This window comes from Myodes glareolus, chromosome 20 (genome assembly GCF_982192425.1).
Source record: "Myodes glareolus chromosome 20, mMyoGla1.1, whole genome shotgun sequence".
Lineage (NCBI taxonomy): Eukaryota > Metazoa > Chordata > Mammalia > Rodentia > Cricetidae > Myodes > Myodes glareolus.
In genome coordinates, this window is record NC_142045.1 from 45,286,411 (window position 1) to 45,305,631 (window position 19,221).

General features: G+C 46.8%; 1 long non-coding RNA gene across 2 annotated transcripts; it reads right to left on the reverse strand.

Moving 5' to 3' along the window:
• Window positions 1-14,931: 14,931 nt before the first annotated feature.
• LOC125394067 (uncharacterized) lies at window positions 14,932-16,371 on the reverse strand. 2 transcript variants are annotated; one of them, XR_015735734.1, is made up of 3 exons: window positions 16,235-16,371; window positions 15,317-15,568; window positions 14,932-15,240 (listed from the first exon to the last, which is right to left on the reverse strand). It is a non-coding gene; the product is annotated as an uncharacterized LOC125394067 (long non-coding RNA). The 2 variants fall into 2 exon arrangements; XR_014999315.2 differs by lacking the exon at window positions 16,235-16,371 and adding an exon at window positions 15,856-16,218.
• Between the last annotated feature and the right edge of the window lie 2,850 nt (window positions 16,372-19,221).

Here is a 19,221-nt window from a genome sequence, read left to right on the forward strand (position 1 = left end):
AGATAAGTCACATTACACCTCTTGTTTCTTGTTCTAGTCCTACCAAATAACTGAGTCTGGTCCGACAGGCCAAATGCCTCCTTTACAGGCCAAATGCCTCCTTTAGGATCCCAAAACCTTGAAAAAGGATGCATTGCTCTGTTTGCTAACAAAAGAGGGAACTCCTGTCCTCACTGAAGCCACAGAAAAGTAGTTGATAGGTCACGGTGAAACACCAACAAAAAACCACAGTGACTTCACACCCTCAGAAGCCACTCAGCAGCGCTTAGCTCACGATTCGAGGCAGAGAGAATTATTGATAGGGCAGAAGGAGAACCAGAGGTGTCTTTTCTCAGGCTGATGAAGGAGGAAGTACCTCTGGTTCCTACCACACTTCCACAAAAAGTCATAAAGATGACGTCCGCCCACGAGTTTGGCCACCGAGCACTGACTCTCGGGAAGCCCGAGCTTGTGGCTCACCTCATTCTGAAGATGACAGGCCCTTGTCTTACCCTCAGTTCTGAAAAAGGAAAGAGGAAAAGAGGGGTACTCTAAAAATAATTTGACAGAGAGGAGCGCAGTGCCCTTGCCAAGACTGATGGGTAGGAAGCAGCCCCTGCATGCCCTAATAGTCCCTCCCTGTTCCGCGCATGGGCAGCTAGCCTGGGAATGTGGTAGTGAAATAAAACAGGAAACTGGCAGAAACATGGGGTGTCATCCTGCCGGACTTCTTTTAAGAGGAAAAAACCAATAAAATAAAAATAAAAAAGAAAGAAAGAAAGAAAAACGGCATTCAGGGACTAGAGAGGGACTGAGTAATTAAGAGCATTTTCTGTTCTTCCAGAGGACCCAAGTTCAGTTCCCAGCACCCATGTCCGGCAGATCACAACTACCTATGACTCAGCTCCGGGGACTCCAGCGTCCTCCCTAGGCACCTGCATATGCTCGCATAGACATATACATTAAAAAAGCAAGCATTTCTTTAATTGTATGCACATTGTTAAAATGGGAAATGTCCACCACAGGCTCCTGGACTTGAACACTTGTGCTGCAGCTGGTGACACTATAGCCCAGCCTGTCTCCACCTAGGCTCTCGGCTACCTGTCTCCACCACCAGATACCAGCTGCGCCAGCTTCTGTCACCAGAAAACAAACCACCCCGGCCACCTGCTTTCCCCACCATTATGAGCTATACTCTCAAACTGTAAGCCAAAATAAACCCCTCCCCACTTCAATTCTTCTGTCACAGCGCTAGGTGACACCGGGGCATGTGTCACAGCGAGGAGAAACAGAACAACACACAGTTCTGTAACCCCCCACCCCAAACCCCGGCCTCGGACTAGACAGCCTGGCTTTTTCTCAGTCGCGGGGAAACGGTGCGACCCTTGCTTCTTCTTGGCTCTCAGCACTGTTCCTTCTGCCCGGGTGGCCTTCCCTCTTCCTCCTCTGGGCCATCTGCTTCTCTCCTTCCATCTAGCTCTTCAGGCTTCGAGGCGAAGGGGTCTTCCCTGCGTCCTCATCTCTACTGTGTGTCACCCCCATCTCTGCTCCTCACTGACAACCACTCAAACACTGCCGGACTCTGGCCCTCTAATGCACCCTGTTCTCGTCCACAGCTTTTGGAGCTGGTGGCAAACTTATTCTTTGTATAATTTCATTTTAACAGCTATGTCATTTTTATGTGGCACTCCCTCCTGTGTTTAATACACTCCAAGACAGCAAGAAGCGTCTCCTCTATTGGTTGCCCCTTGAGCGTGATGCAAATACCCAATGGGTAGCTTAGGCGGCAGGTCTTCATGGAAGGTCTGCACTACCCCATCAGCTCCGTATCACTCTACCTTGGATGAGGGTTGAGACTAGTTCCTGTGGGAGACAAAAATTAAAGGCAGGAGAACTGGGCCGAGTAAGCAAAGTTCTTGACATGCGAGTATGAAGATGAATTCTCAGTACCTCAGAATCCTCATTTTAAGGAGGGAGCTTCCTTCCGGGAAGCTCCTCCCACTCCTACCTGCATTCCATCAGTAGTCCCCCTTCAGGTACCTCAAGGCACCATGGAAATCCTTAAGGAGCCAAATCCATTCAGTGTCTCGGCTGCTTCTGGTGGAGTACCAAGCAACCAATGGAGACTAAGCAGCACAGAGTTTCTATGGTTAAACTTACCTTTTCTTATGTCCGATCTGGACCACAAATATCAAAGTTATCACCTCCTGATTCTACTGTGTGATGTTTTTAAAAAATCTCTTGGTCAGAGTAAGACTGTAGACACACTAGGTTGTACCTATAATTTTATGATTCCTTTGAAAAAATACATAGGTGACTTTGCATTACAGATAAAAGTGGTTTGCAGAATGGCCATGGAATTGTGTTTGGATAAAGCCACAGCAAAAGGGGCTGATGTTCACTGTAATGCAATGAAGTGTGAGCCTCGTTTCCAGTGTTAAGGTGTTAACTCTAGGTACAGCAGCAGGTCCCTCTCCACCATTCTCATTCTGTAGACATCAGTCTCAAAAAATAAAATAATAAAAATAAGAAGGTGGGGTTTAGGGGATAACTGATCAGACGGCTCAGGGGGTAAAGGCTCCTATGACCGAGATAATGATCTGAGTGAGCTCAATCCCTGGAACCCAAATGGTGAAAAGAGAGAGCTGAACTCCTGAAGATTGTTTCTCTGACCTTCACACTGGTATGGAGCCATGTGTGTGCTCACCTACACACACGCACAGACACATATGCACACACACACACACACACACACACACGATGAACAAAGGTGTAAAAAAATTACAAAAATATGTAAGAAAAAATGCAAACAAAAACAATGTATAAACAAAAAATAGGTTTAAAAAATGTTAGCTTGTTCTTGTAATTCCAGCACAGAAAAGGTAGACCCCTGGGGCTTGTTGGCCAGCTAGGTTAGCTGACTTGTTTGTTGTAAATGGAGCATCAGGCTGCGTTCCAGCCTGCCTCCCAGCTAGTTTGCACCCAAAATAATTACACGGAAACTATTCATTTAAACACTGCCTGGCCCATTAGTTCTAGCTTCTTATTGACTAATTCTCACATATTGATTCAACCCATTTCTAATGATCTGTATCGCCACTTGCCTGTGGTTTACCGGCATGACTCTAACCAGCATCCGTCTAGGAGAGAAGAGCCATGGCGTCTGCCTGACTCTGCTTTCTTTCTCCCAGAATTCTGTTCTGTCTACTCTACCCATTCAGTCTACTCCACCTATCTAAATTCTGCCCTATCAAGAAGCCAAGGCAGTTTCTTTATTTGACAAATGAAAGCAACACATAGAAAGAAGACCCTCCTACACCACTTGTTAAGTTCCAGGGCAGGAAGAGACCCTGTCTCAAAATTAGACTAGCTAGCAGTTAAAGAGTGACATAGGTTGTCCTCTGGCTTCTCCAAGCACACCTGCTCACTTATGAACAGACACACAGAAAAATAAATAAATAAATAAAAACCAGGAAAGGTTGATAGGGGACCAGATGATCAGGTGTGAAATTCAAGCTTTAAAATATCTCAGCTATCAAAAGTGGCATGATAATATTATGAATTTATTCCAAAGGCAAAATACAATATTGATTCAAGGGGCAGAGGCTGAGGAAAATAACCAGCTAGGAAACCAAAATAATCTACCTTCAGGATAAATAAGGGACTCAATTACTGTGGTGGGTGGGAATGGGAAAAGGCTGAGTTAGAGAAGGTCGTGAGAAAAGGACCGGTAAGACAGGGATGTAACAGGGCCCAGAGCTTATCACAACTGAGTCCGTGATGGAAGTACCATTCAGGGACTCTAACTTGGCACATGAACAACACCACTTGCAAAAAAAAAAAAAAAAAAAAAAAAAAAAACAGAAACAAAGACTGGCTCCGCGGAAGCCCGTGGTTCCAGAAACGTCTCTAAATGTTCTAATTCTGCTCTTTGGCCTCTGTTGCTCCACTCTTGCTAACTGTCCTTATTAACTGAAGTATGTCAACCCGGATCATGGTTTTTGTGCCTAAAAACTCACTATGAGAAAGGATGGGAGCCACCCTGAGGTCTCAAATACCTGGTGCAGTCACAAGTCGGCTAATGAAGACTTTCTATTGGCTTAAGCCTATGTCTCACGGTCTGTAGAATCAGCCCATTAGGCCTGGTAGGGCAAGGAGAGACTGGGGACAATCACACCGAGAACTTTCCTCTGTGCCCAATCTGTAGGTAACTTTGAGCAACAACCTAGCCTCTTCAGGCCCATTTTCTCCAGCCATGAGATGAAAGTTCAGGTGGGCATCCAAACTCAGTATCTGAATTCAGTTACTTGTGGAAATGAGGGAGCCAGGAGAGCCATTGAAGGGGACAGCAAAAGATGGTATTTCATACGGGTTACTGGAAATTGTCAAGGCCCTTGCTGTGATGGGGGGGGTATCTTCAGCTTCCCCTAGCTTTTTGGTTCCTTTAACCACAGAAAGCATGCCACCTGCTCAGAGGATGGGGAGCATCAGGCCCACCCAGGTCTCCTAGAAAGGGAGTTGATGTCAGGGTTGACTTGATGACCAACTCCAGTGATTAAATCACATGTCTCTATACAGGAAGTCCTCACAGGAAGGGATTCAGAGAGCTTCCAGGTCAATGAACACTTCATGTTAGACAGATGCTGTTGTCTATGCTATGAAGACAGAAGCCCCTGGCCCTGGGACTCTCTGGCCTTTTCTGTGTACCTCCTCACAGAGCTGTTCATACACATCCGCCATCTTTACTTTTCATAAGGAAGCCCCTTCCAGCCACCACATCTGAGTTTATATGAATGAGGTAAGTTTTAGAAACGGCTGGGACTTGAAAGAGATACCCACACTGGTAAGTATTTGGTATTCTGTCAGCCATCCCTGAAAAATGCCAGACCTCAGCTGAGAGTCCTGGAAACCTCTGATTTGTAGCAAGATCAGACAGAGGTTGTGGCTAAAGCCAGAACTACCACTGAGAGCTGGCCTCAAGCACGGGACATTGAGATATTGTCACCTAAGGTATCCTCAACCCCAGGCAGCTAATGTCAGACTCAAACTAGACTGTAAGACACTTATCACCCGTTTGTCTGCTGAGAAATGGTTGATAGGAAAGAAATGCAAAGATTTGGTCTGAGTATTGCTGAGCAGGAACACAAGAAAAAGTAGAAATATTTAAGTCTGTTTATCCAGTGGCAGTGAAACATCCATAACAAATTACTCTACCAAGCAGTACAGAGAAGAAAGGCTGAGCCTACAAGTTCCAAGAGCCCCAGTGCATGCTGGGAAGGCCCAAAATGGCAGGAAGGCCATGGAAATGAGACTACCCCAGACCCTTTAAGTCTTAAGTCTCCCTGTGGACAAAGAGGCTTCTACTGTGGGGTGGAACTTCTGATCTGCCTTCATTACTTCAACTTGGTAGCAAACCGTGGGCAGTCTAGTGGGAACAGCAGAGCTGACAGCTTGCATTTCCTATTGACCTTATGAGTCTGCTAGAGGCTACTTATTTACTCTATCCCCCTCCCAAGGACCACTTCAGAGCTTCCCAGAGCTGACCACAGCACCCAGGCCATGCTGCCATGACTGGGCAGTGGTCAGGGAGGCAGCCTAGCCCTGTCTTTGAATCCTATTCTTCTTGCCAGTAACCACCCAGCCGCAGAAAAGATGTACAAGAGTGTTTAAAAAGCTCCCAGTGTGCAATCCACACCTTTAATCCCAGCAGACAGGAGGCAGAGATTGCTTGATCTGTGAGTGTGAGGCCAACCTGCTCTACAAAGCGGGTTTAAGGACAGCCAGAGCTACACAGAAAAACCCTGTCTTGGGAGGGAAAAAAAAACAATGAACAACTTCCCTCTGCCTCAACCGAGAAGAGTGCCTGCCTGTCTGTGGCTGCAAAACCAGAGAGAGCCCTGCTTCCTCAGACAGGATCATTGCCAAGGGCTCGGTTGAATATCAGTTCTCCTAGAATTGCTTCTGGGAATATTGTCGCTATAGGGCCTAAGCCAAACAATCCCGGAGTCACCTGACATCCTTCATCCAACGTTTAGGAGTCATCAAACTTAATTTCCCCTTTGTGCAATAAAACGCCAAGCGGGAGCTCTAATAGACTGTGTTATGTAATGGTTCTATAAAAATAGCAGGCCAGAGCTGGAGCACTTCCTTCCTGGGGCCCAGGAACCTATGCTGAAAGGATACACAGTGGTTGCCCGGGCAACCGTGAGAGATGACACTAGGGAGGAAAAGAAAGAAAGAAAGAAAAAAATAGCAACAAAAGGACCCTTTTCTTTGGCTCAGTCAAATGAAGCCTGGTGTCAAGCTTGCGGTGCACAGAGAGGAGCCCTTAGCAATTCCGCTCAGGCCGCAGCAGCCTGCAAAGCCCTCTCCACACTCCCCTCTTTAGAGAAGGAAAATTACTCTCCTGGAAAACTCCTCGTCTCTGTTTTAAAACGCAGCATCTTCCGCTGCATCCAGCAATCGCCGTTCACTCTCGTGTCTCTTATCCGGGACCCTCAGACAATGATTCCGGTTTTTGCACACTTGTGTTATTCTTATTTTCTCTTATTTTGTTTGGGGCTTGATTATGCAGAAAGTAAGTGATTGAAAGGCAATAACTTAACAACAACTTCCAAATTAAGAAAGAAATCAGGGACACGTAAAGCAGTACCATGCTTGAAAGGTGAACAATACCTGTGTCTGGGCTCCTCTCCCAGACCAAGGGGTTTTGTTTTCCTATGGGGTAGCCTCCTTTGCCTGCTGCACTGAATCAAACCCTCAGTGTTACTTGTCAATACTGTTATATTTATTGCCTTGAAAATGGACTCTATTTTAATTTCTGAAGATTGATTTTCCATCTAGACAGGGTATAGGGGCAGAAGGTACCTATAGACTCTTTCTCTCACAGGAAGAGATGAACTCTGGGGGAATTACAGACACAAGTTGGAGCCTCTAGGAAATAAAACCAAGGAAGAGTCAAAAGAGAGTGCCCCCTTAAATCACTAATATAAAGCAAGAACAATAGCTCTTTCAACAGGGTTCCTTCGTTCGACACTCATAAACAGGTGAAGCACTTTAAACCACAAGATCCGTCACCATCCTCTTGCAGTAATGAGTTACTTCAAGACAAGGAGCTTGGCACAGAGCGGGTCCCTCTGATCAAGTTGGAATAAAGCCTGGGGAAGCCAGGGATGGAGCTGTGTAGAAACACGAATCAGTGTAAACATGCCTAGCCCGTGAGCTGGTGTGTACGGGGTGGGGGGGGGGGATAATGTAGAGAACAAACCCCGGTCTACAGGGGACAGGAGACCCCAGCAGCCTGTCATTTTGAGCCCTGTCCCGGGGACATCCGAACCTCACCTACGGACAGCAGCTGCCGGGGGCAATCAGCCAGCTGCAGCAAGCCTGTCTCCCCTGACAGGAAATCATTGACCTGAATTTATCAACCTGTGTTCTGAGCTAGAGAGTCCAGTCTCCAAAGGGAACCATTTAAAGTCGAATTCCAGTCTCTCCCCCAGAGAGTTGGTCTCACCATCTGTATTTCCCATACCTGGGCTCTCCTCGATATAAACCTGGAGATATTAATATCTAATAAGCAGCGGATGTCATGTGACACACAAATGTTCCTCATTGTCAGTTGAAAACCCAGGCTAGTGCCACTGTGCTGTAGAAGAGAAAGTGTTCAGGGAAGGCACAGGCTCAAAGTGAACCGCCCCTATTTTCCTTTCTGCTAAGGGTTTTGAAATCAACAGGGTTATGATGAAGTTAGTCCGGTTTTATCCAGATCTTTCTTCTTTTGGTTGGGGGAGCGGGGAGGGGGGGTGTTCAAGACAGGGCCCTCGACTTCACAAAGGTCCACCTGCCTCTGCCTCCCAAGTGCTGGAATTAAAGGTGTGCGCCACCACCATCTGCTTTATCCAGATCTTAATTTTGATTCTGGAAAGTGTTGGGGGGGGAGGGGAACGGGACAAACAAACAAACAAAAACTTTGCTCAGACAGAGACAGCATTGACCAGAAGCTCTCTACCCTTGTCGTTGGGAGCCACAGGTGGCCCAGAGCAGACAGAATGTCCCCCAGGAGCTCAGTGGTATCTCCACAGCCAACTTGCAAAGCAAAACGACAAAGGTGTGAAGGCGGGGGCTCCCTAGAATGTGGACTCCCGCTTCTTGAAGCCTAGGAACGCTTGGAGAGCAGCCGAACTGCCCCTTCCAAACCTGCCTTCAGAGTCCCCTTGGCCCATTTCTCTCTCGAGCGTCTTGATTTACAGGAATGCCTCTCTCCCTTCCTGCCTCACGGAAAGATGTTACTTGTGGCCCACTTCATGGTGTTTACTTAAAGATTTATTTTCCTGACTCTTAAAAAGCCGGCTTGCATCTGGGGTTTGTAATTCTAAGTCGGAGAGAGACAGTTGTTATGCATTGTTTAAAATTTGTTTAATAAGGAGGAATTTCTTTGAAAACATCAGGCCAAGCTCATGATGTAAATTTACTATCTGTAAATTTACAAAGTCGTGACAGAAAGTATAACACAGGGCGCTAATTGATCTATGCTGTGAGGGACATCCGCTCAGCCATGAAAGAGTGTCTAGCATTCTTAAAAGCTATTAACCCAAGAGGGGAAATACGATGCTTTTCTCCTGGGTAATTCTTCCTTTTACGGTGCTTGCTTTTTTTTTTTCTTTCTGTCCATCTACGTTTGCTAACTTTACTATTAAAACAAGGTAAGGGTCTAACCTAAAAAGCAAAAGCAGACGAGATGCTGAACACAGGCCCGACACTAGGTGGTTCTCAGCTGAAAACTAGTTCGTGGTTACAGCCTCTTCCAGCACCAACTGGGAAGCCGGGTGGGTTGAGGCCAGGCAGGGCGAAGTTCCAAATGTGCCACTCGAGTCTCCCCCTGCCACATATAAATCCCTTCCTTCGCCAGAGCCCTACAAAAGAACAGATGAAGGGGCTGTTGTCACTAACTCACACTCCAGCCCTGAGATGGCGCTGCCCACATTCAGGGTGGGGCTTCCCACCTCAGCTCACAAGGAAGATGCTCCCAAGTCAATCCAATCTAGATAACTCCATCGAGACTCCCTCCTCAGGTTGTTCCGTCTGTGACAAACCGACGCTGACCACTAAGCATCATACACCTGGTGATTTCCTCCTGGTGCCGGGAACCTAGGTCTGCAACCCTAGGGTTTGTATTTTGCTCAGGAAAATTGTAGGCAGAGTGCACCTAATGGATCAAAATACCAGGACGAGATCTCTGAAACAGCCTGGCCTCCCCTGAAGATGGACACTGTGAACCTAGGGCCATTAGAAGAGTCCGTTATTCTTTATTTAGTATGCATTGTTTTGGAACAAATTCTCCATGTATAACACAGAACGGCCTCTCTCAATCCTGCTCCACCGTCTGAACATTAGTGGCATCTACCACTGGGCTTTGAGTCTCAGGGCTGGAGTGTGAGCTGTGACCGAGAAAGCTGGCTAAGTGGGCAACAGCAAGGGCTTATTTGTCTCTTTATGCCTTGACCCTGGGTATGATGTGGCTAGCCCTTGAATCCCTGCCTTGACGTCCTTCCCCTAGTGAATGTCTTAATTGGGGTTTTCTGTTGCTGTGAAGAGACGCCATGACCACGGCAGCTCTTATAAAGGAGACATTTAATTGTGGTGGCTCACTTACAGTTCAGAAGTTCGGTCCATCATGGCGGGGATGCAGGCAGGCATACTGGAGAAATAAATAGCCAAGTGGCAGGCAATAGGAAGTCACCTGACAATTCACACATAGGAATATTTGTATATATTTGTATATGAGTATATGTCACATACTCACTGACTAAATTAAACCTCAACTCCTGCTGTCACAGTTACACACTTCCTCCAACAAGGCCGGAGCCACTCTAACAAAGCCACACCTCCTAATAGGGCCAGTCCCCAGAGGATTATGGGGCCAATTATATTCAAACTCCCACAGTGATGGACTATAATCTGAAACTGTGAGATAAATAAACCTTTTTTAATTTGTTCTCTGGGCAGGGTATTAGTCACAGCAACAGAGATTAAACTAGAACATGGCGATATCACCCACCTACACAGGAAAACATTTACTGAAGACCTGTGTGTACTCCGTGGGTTAGGAAGGACAGCCTGGACTGACTGCAGGAGGCTGTGCCAGGCAGTATATGGATACAGAGCGTGGCACAGGGTGTGGTGTGGTCACTGCTGGTGCCACCCCGCTATCTAAGGATGCTGTAAGATGGCTCTTCTCTTTGGTCCACTGCGATGGAGAACGGTGTGTTTCAAGTTTCAATTACTACGCTTAAGAGACCTAAAAAGCAAAAATGCCTCTAACCTATAAGATCCCCTTGCCCAAGGACAGATAACTTCCCGAACTTCTGGGGGTCATTCCTGTAAGAAACAAGTCCGGTGTTTTCACTTCTGTAAACAAGCATGTTTGCCCCAAAGGCACACGATGTACGCTTGATCCCACACAGGTGGAAATATGGAGGCAGAAAGTTGGTCAGGATGCATGCTTGCACCTGATTGGATGATGGTGGGAAGTACATCACCTTACGAGTTTTGCCTTTGTAAGCCCCTGACTAATATAATTTGGTGCCATACTTTGGGAATCCCAGGTTTGGACCTCACCAGTCTCCATGGTCCTGGCCAGTATTTAATAAAGCTTGCTTCAAATTTGACTCAAAAATTGTGGTAGTGGTCTTATTCTTGTCCTTCCTTCCTTCCTTTCTCGTTTTAGATTTTATTTTTAATTATGTTTATGCCTGTCTATATGTAGGTTTGTGTGTACATCAGGTGCCCGTAGAGTCCAGAAGAGTCTGGATCCCCTGGACCTGGAGTTCTAGACATCCAACCTGGCTGCTGAGAATCGATCCCTGGTCCTATGCTGGAGCAGTATGTACTGTTGTTAACCCCTTCTCTTAATTGCTAGACCATTTCTCCAGGCCCCTTAGCTAGTTTTTCTGTAGAGTCTTGGACCACCTACAGGGAGCTGGGTCCTTCTCCATCAGTTCAGACAATCCAACCAACCCCTCACAGACAAGGCCGCAGACCAACCTGAAAAAAACAAGTCTTCTCCAGGATTCGAAGCTGTGTCAAGCTGAGAGTTAATGCTAAGCAGAAAAACATCCAAGCAGGCGGGAGCAGCTTTTGATGGATTCAAGTTTGGATGATAGTGATCAGCTTCCACAGGTTTGGAGATGTAAGAAGACCCCTAGACAAGGGAGTACCCATGGGTGATTCCACAACAGTCCAAAGAGACTGCGTTACCTTCATCGCTGCAGCCAGTACCAACAAGAAGCACCTCGGAGAAGGAAGGGTTAATCTTAGCACAGACACTGTGGTGGAAAGGAACAGGGCTAGGACCTCTGAGCCTGAGGCATCCCTTGTTGTGTTTCCAGAGAGGAAGCAGAGACCAGGCAGGAGGCAGGTGGGTGGGGCTATGGCACAAAATAGCTCCAAGAAATATCCGCAGCTTAATGCATATTTAAGTCATCAATCGATAGCAAGATATGAGCGGCTAAGGAAGTAAATCACCTACACAGTTCTGCCTGAGATGACTTCCCCGCTACAAGCCTTAGCACGTGAGTGTCAAGAGGCTCAGCAGAGGCACCTCATGACATTCCCTCCCTACCCGCAGGGGTCCTTTACACGCTCACACATAAAGAACCACATCATCATACTTTCTGAATGCAAGATTTTAGCCCCTGGCCACTCCTGTCCACTGTGGCAGTAAATCCCCCGTATTTCATACGGCCTTCATCTCCTCGCTGCTTAAAAGAATTAAACCATCCCAACCTGGAATTCAAACGACAGGAAAAATAAATTGTTCTCAATAGCCAGGCCAGCTACCCAATATCCTTACGGCAAAAATAAAGAGCAGGGAGCCTCGTTAACAAGGAGAAGAGCATGTTCTTTAAATTGGAGAGTTCTTTTTGAGTAAACAAGTGCTCTTTAACGAGGTTTCTCTGCAGCTCATTTTCACTGAATTTGTTATAAAAGAGCACGAGAACATCTGGAAAATTCTAAGAGTCCAATTCTTATCTCTGACAAGTCAGCTGTTTGTTATCATACGCTAACCACAACTTTTATTAAAGGTAACTGCAATAGAATTGGCTATTGAGAAACAGAATGGGGAGAGATTAAGTCATAGAGGAAGGAGATTCTATCTGATTAGAAACATTATTATTAACAAGGCATGCAGGATGGAGACCAGAAACTGTCCTTGCTAATTAGAATCCCTTCCAAGCAAGCAAAGGATTTCATGGGCTCCAATCATGACTGATTATAAATTATGTATGTCTACATGTCCAGTGGCATTTTTAAAAGTTTACCAATAACCAAAAATTCTGGGTACAGAAAGAAAGAAAGGAAGGAAGGAAGGAAGGAAGGAAGGAAGGAAGGAAGGAAGAAAGAAAGAAAGACAGAAAGACAATTAAATTAGACACAGTTGGGAGGGAGAAAGGAAGAAAAAAAGGAAAATTTAAACCTTCAAGTATCCATAAAAGAGGAAGAAGGCGGGGGAGCCCAGCTGGAGGGCCATAGAATATCAACCAAAACTATGTACTTTTTTTGTTCAGGCCTTGAATGTCAAAGAACTTTGATAAAAAGCATCCGTACCCAACCGACCAGGTGCTGTGCTCTGCCTTACAGAGACACTTGGTTGGCCTACAAACCCTGCACGAATGCCAGACTTCTTTCAAATACGTGAATGACCTACAAAGACCTACAGATTTCTTCCCAGCTTCTTTGATGAGAGAGACAAGCCCAGGGCTGGACCACACCCTAGCCGCTTCCTGTCTTCAAACACCTGCTAGTAAAACCTTTGGGAAATGGGCCAAATGGCTATGGAAACCCTGGGCTTCACCTTCCTTCTCCTCTGATGTAGTCGTTGGCCACAGATGCCGTCAAGGAGCAACCCACACTGGTTGAGTTCTGCACTTTATGTCATGCCTTTGCTCTGAGATAGCGGCTTCGAGCAGCAGCCATGCTGTTCTCTTTAGAGAATCAAGAGATAGCCAGAGCCCCAGGAATCTGGGAAGCAGAGAACTGGAACATGACTTCCCAGAAAGGCAGCTGGCCCCCAGTCACAGTGGGGCTTGAAGCACTGGCGTGGAGGAGACTGCTTGAATCATGGCATTGCACTTTAGAAGGTGACACAAGGCCCTGCTCCCCATTCTCGTAGTCCTTGAAATAGAAAGTCATAAAGCCCACAGCAGGATAGTGGATGAGAGAAAGCAGAGGCTGAAAGAGCAGACCGAAAAGCTCAAGTGGGGGATGGCGGTCTCTGCAGTGTTTTGAATGAGTCTCCTCATTTGAGTTTTTGGTTCCTGGTTGGTGGCTGTTGGGGAGGGAGGAAGAAGTGTGGACTTGTCAGAGGAGGCGCTTCTGGAGTAGGCTTAGGTCCACTCGGTGTGCACTCTCCACTTCCTGCTTGTGGAGCCGCTATGAGATCTCAGCCATGGCTCCAGTACCGTGCCTGCTTACCTGACCATGCCTGCTTACCTGACCATGCCCCTTGCCACGGTGATGATGACGAACTCTAACTCTCTGGAACCGGGAGCCCCAAATAATCCCTTCCGTCTTGGTCATCCTGTTGTCACATCACAGCCATAGAAAGGGAACCAAGATATTCTTCTATCTGTTTCTGAGCAAAATCATGAGACAAAACAACACGGGTGAGGTCCCGATAACAAGCCCAATGTTCACAGACGGTCAACGCATGGCAGGATTTGCTTTTCTGACAGTGGCTGCTGTCTGTCAAGTCATGCCAGCTTTTTCTAGATTGGCAATGGTCACTAGATTCTGGCGGATTTTTCTAGATTGGCAACGAGCACTAGACTCTGGCGGATTTCTTCTGCTTTTATTTATTCAGCACGATCACCAGCGTGAAGGGTTCTCCCCTTGAAGGAGGCACCAGAGAGACTTTCCAAAGCAAGGCCTAGGTGAGAAAGCAAGGGGCTTTCAGAGGATGTCTTCTGGCATCTTGAGTCCTACTGGAACTCTTCAGTTTGCTCAGATCAGCTCATGAATTACACGCTCCCAGAATGCCAAATCGGATGACCTCTGAGAAGAAAGTTCAGTCCGACAATGACCAACGTTTACTCTGTCACCAAAAAAAAAAAAAAAAAAAAAAAAAAAAAACCAAGCCCAAGTTACACAAGTTGAACTGTTCTCGCGGGTTTCTCTGGAGGATCTTGTTTGAAACAAACAGCCAACAATCCAGGTGAGTGTCTGTAGCTATTTAAAAGGCAGGAGCTTTTCCTTCTGGAAGCACAGGTGGTTGCCCCTAAAAGTTCCTGCCTGGCACCAGCAAGGACGCAAAGGCAGCCGGGGACACAGAGCAGCTGCAGCAGAGGGTTGGGGACACTGCAGCCACTCTTCCCATGGTTTCCCCACAGACCTCCCTTGTAATGTCTCATTCTCCCAGTTTAGCGTCTAGGCCCCACAGTTTTGCACCCCTCAGCCGCCATAAGGCTATGAGACTTTCTCACAGGTCACATGTGATCCTTCAGAGCACCAGATGCTGTCTGTCTCAGACTGTCCCCCGCTCTCCACAGCAGCTTCCAAGGCAGCAGGCCTCCCGGCTGCTGCACGACTGGACTCATACAAATTCAGGGGCGCTTTCTTGGGACACTGCAGATGCAGAAAGGATGTAACTGCACCATTTGTTCCCTGGTGTTTGGTGGGAAGCATCGCCCCAGCTCCCTAACACCCCTTAATACAAAACATCTGGATTGTTTGCCTGGGGGCTTCACCCCAGCTCCTGGAATAAGACCCCTCCCCAGGAAGGACCAAGAAAACCCGCCAAACAGAGACACCCCCCCAGGGAGGGTCAAGACCACTCCCAGAGGCTCCTTAAACTGCCCCCCAGAGAATGAACATATGTTCGCATGGTCTCCCCTTTCCTCTTTCCCTCTCCATGCTTTTCCAGGGCCACCCGAGAGCATTGCATTAAACATGGGCATCTTTTAATTCTGTTTAATTTGGTCTAATTGGAATTATTATTGTATCGGCGGAGAGGCTCTTCTTAAGAAAAACCTAACACGTGTTTAGGGAACGCATGTTTGTAAGAATCATTGACTAAACGAGATAAAGCAATCTGTGTGTCTCAGAACACCTTTCTTTCCGTGGTTACAGTTACCGATAGAGATGGGTCTTCAACTATGTCACATTTAGATTTGAATGTCTTCTAAGTAGAACAGGAAATGCCAAGCTGAATTGAGAGATTTCTAGCCTCCACTGCCAAAAAGGATGGTGTCTCAGAGTCATCAGCTGCAGGAAAAAGACAGAAATTATTACTTCACTACCCAGATTCTCTTTAAGATTTTCTATGTGTATGATGTTTTACCTGCATCTATGTGCAGTCAATGGATGCCCAGGTTCCCCAGGGCTCAGAAGGGGTACTGGAGCCTCTAGAACTGTAGTTATAGACAGTAAGTCACTATGCTGGTGCTAGGAACCACCCTGGCGCTCTGCAAGCGGCGCTCTTGACGGTTGAGCCATCCTTCTGGTCCACTTTATCCAGATTCTGAAGCCGCAAGTTCTCTGTCCCCAGTTAATTGTTTAATCTTCCATTTCCTTTTTATCTGTGTGTGCTGGGCTGGGAAAGGGAAGGGGAAGGAGAACATGCAGAAAACAAGAAGTGGAAATAAATATTTATCAACAAAAGCTTGGCAAACCTTGATCAGTATTTCTCCGTTGCACTGTTTCCCTCATTTCCCCGAACCCCAAGATATTTATAGCTAGAGAAGACAAAACTTTCTTATTTATAGCCTCTTCACCAAGCTAGGCAGCATCTGGGGGGAATTCCAATGCTTCCCCATAATCCGACACTAAGAAAGATTGTTGACCCAAGGAATTTCTGCGAGAAAAGGCTGTGTAACCCACCTGCCTGTGTCCCTCTCTCGGGACCCAGAGGAATCGCCCCAGGGATCTCCTTCCAGGACAAGAAAATACTGAAGCCTGGGGACAGCCAGAGGAAAGCTGTCTCCACTAGAAAGCGTTACAACTCATCAGGGGCTTTGCCGGAGAGACTTGGAGCCCAGACAATGGCGGACCACACCTTGGCCAGACGGCTCAGTTTGTATGTCTCTTGCTTTCTATTTAAACCTCATCCTCCTGTCAGGACTCCAAAGATAGATTTGAGGAAGGGGAGTCACTGGATCTTTCTATTCCTCCTCCCCATGTAGCTACATTGAATAAATCTCCTTTTTCTGCTTTTTCTGCTTTTCAATATTAATTTAGCTTTTTTAACTGGTGGCCAAACCTGGTTCACTAGGGCACAGGCTGTGACCGCAGGTCCTGTAACAGTTTGTCCTGTCCTTGGACTTCCAGGAAGAATAAACAGCACCTGTATCAAAGGCAGCCACTCTCTGGCACAAGCCCAGCAGACACTGGAGACACGGTCTGTTTATCAGACAGCACATTGTCTTAACCAGCATGTAGTCGCCTTTGTCACAAGAGGTATGCAAATGAGTTTCCCAGGGACCCGACACCCTGCCCCCCACTCAGTCCTTCCGGAGACACTAATGGGGGCTGTCCTGAGAATAGAAGAGAAGCCACAGAAAGACTGAAAGAGGAAGTAACCAGAATTAACCAGATTAGCCTTGCAGACCCTTTGGGGAAATACCTCACAAATAATGCGACTCCAAACTAGTCACTCCTTCCAAAAGAAAACCATTTTAAAATTAGATAGCATATTTTTTAGTATTCAATTTTTTTAAGACATTAATTCCAGTTTGTTTATTTCCAGCACAGGGGAAGACAAAAAGTCTTGAAAATGTTCCTTCTGCCCAGAACATTGCAACAAGGCCTTCATCAGGCCACTGACTAGAGTACCTTTCCTAACCTCTGCTGTCTCCTCCATAAAAAGGCACTGGATCCTGGGAGGATTCAATGAGATAAATGTTGACTTTAATATAGTGGCCCGGAACACAACCTGGGCTCTACAAATGCCAGCTGATTTTATATTATGAACATATTAACACAATAAAAACATAAACTATGAGAACAGAAGACAGAAGCTGGAATGGCAGGCTGGGCAGGGCAGGGACTCCAAAGCTGCAGTTCACACGGTGGCCTTGTTTCTTTGGCCAGAATGCCAGGTTTCCGACCGCCTTCTCAAGGATCTACCTGGGGGTAGAGATGAGAACTTCAGCCCTTCCAGTGGACCGACTTAGAACTGCCCAGATTTTCATGATAAAATGGATTATATGTAGTCCCCAATTTCAGCTCATCTCCTAAAGGATGGTAGAGTTTCCCCCCCAGAGGGCGTAACTGACACAGCAGCAGTGAAGGTCCATTAAGGGGAAACCACTGGTCAAGAGGATAAAAATCTCCGACCTAGGTGAAGAGTTAACATCCTAGCTGGCCTCATCAATGGCCTGGCTAAGGGACCCCTAGGAAGGCAAGCTTACTTTAAACCATAATAAGAAATGGGTGGAATAATTAGCTCCTGACTGAGATAATGTGCTTTTCCTTCCCAGAATTCCCACCCCCTAACGTTTGCCCACCTCTGTGATTCAAAAAAGGTGCATCTTTTCTTTTTTCTTTTCTCTGCCTTTCTTTTCGATGAAGGCCAGAACCTAAGCATGCTTCTCCTGGTACTTTGGGCTTCCTGACTTTTCCTTTAACATTCCCCTCCCCTACCATGTAGCTTCAAGCTGTCTGACCTTCATGGCGTCTTAGCACAAACAGCAAGGCTTTTTTCCTTCTCTGTTCTCCTCCTACGGGCTGTAATATTTCAGCTTGCCTGCTGCCCTGGGGTCTTTTAAAACTCTATTTTAAGTAAAACTATCCTCAAGCTTCCATTTGGTCCATGAGACTAAAATCCTCAAGAGGGTGTTAGAGGGAGCCCACCAGAGATGACCACTCGGACAGTTTATAGCCAACTGAAAGTCTTTATTCCAGCCAGGAACCTTGGAACCCCGAGTGTAGAACTAGGTGTTTAAGGTAAGGGCTTTTAAAAGCAAAACATACACCCTGGATCTCACTCAGCAAGGGTGTGTGTTAATAATGCTGCAAGATCCTCAGCGGCAGTAGGCAGCGGGCCCATAGAGCAGCTAGTCCTAGGCAGAGAAGGCTGACTGCTGGTCCCGAGCGGAGGCTGTTCCCGGGTGGGTTGGTGCACTGCAGGAGGACCGGTCCCAGTGAGCCCAGGGGTGTGAGCAGGCACATGGACAGACACATCATACAGAATAGAATTGGATATTTATTACTTAGAGGGTGGGTGGGAAGAAAGAGAAGAAGAGGAGAGAGACAGAGAAGGGAAGCGGGAGAGAGGGACAAGTGCGCCAAAAGGGGAACAGTGAGAGTCAAGATGGCGAGAGAGAGTCAGGGGAGGGTCACCGGGAGTGGGCGTAGTTCGTCTCTTAAAGTGACAATTAACCATAACAGTGTGTGTGTGTGTGTGTGTGTGTGTGTGTGTGTGTGTGTGTGTGTAAACAGTTTAACAGAAGCTAAGCTAAGCAGTTTAGCTGGAGGGGGAGGTTTGCACAAGCAAGCATTTTAACAGAAGTTAAGGTAAGTTACTATATACAGACTCTGGAGTTAGACAGGGAAAACGCCTCAGTCCTATCTGAGCCTTTGTTTCTTGTGATAAGACTCTAACATCACCTTCTTGAAGACCAAGGGAGACAGGCACATCAGCCAGGCAAACAGCCCCTCCACTCCTCGTTCTCTTGTTTTGTTTTACACAAGCCTGTAACTGGGTTCAGATTCCAGCTCTGAACTTTGGGGCTGTGTGTTGATGGGCAGATTGTGTAACCTTTCTGGTCTCAGTTTCCTCAACTGGGATCATAACTCCTAGGTCTGCCACAGGGATGAAATACAGTTAACTCCTCCTCTAACCCCCTCAAGGATCTTAGACTGGCTTCAAGCAGAACAAGAGCTGGTACCCAGGAGGGAGAAGGCAGGGCCTGTAGTGGGCCATGAGGTAGTGGTGTAAAAAGAAATTTAATCAGTAACCTACAAAATGAGTGAAACATGTTGGGACAAAATGGATCAAGGTATTCTCTCCAACTCCCCACTCAACCCCCATTTGAGGTGTAACAATTTAAGGGCAGAAGGAAACCTTGGCGGGTTGGAGCTAAGGGGCACCACACAGTCACACCGTGCAACGGAGCTCAAGTGGGGGGTTTGAGAGTGTGCAGTGGTGGCCTCTGAGCAAGAGAGAAGGACTTGCCTTGTAAAAGGCGGTATAACACATGCGCATTGGGGGCATGCTCTACTCAGTGGCTGTAGGAGGGTCACATC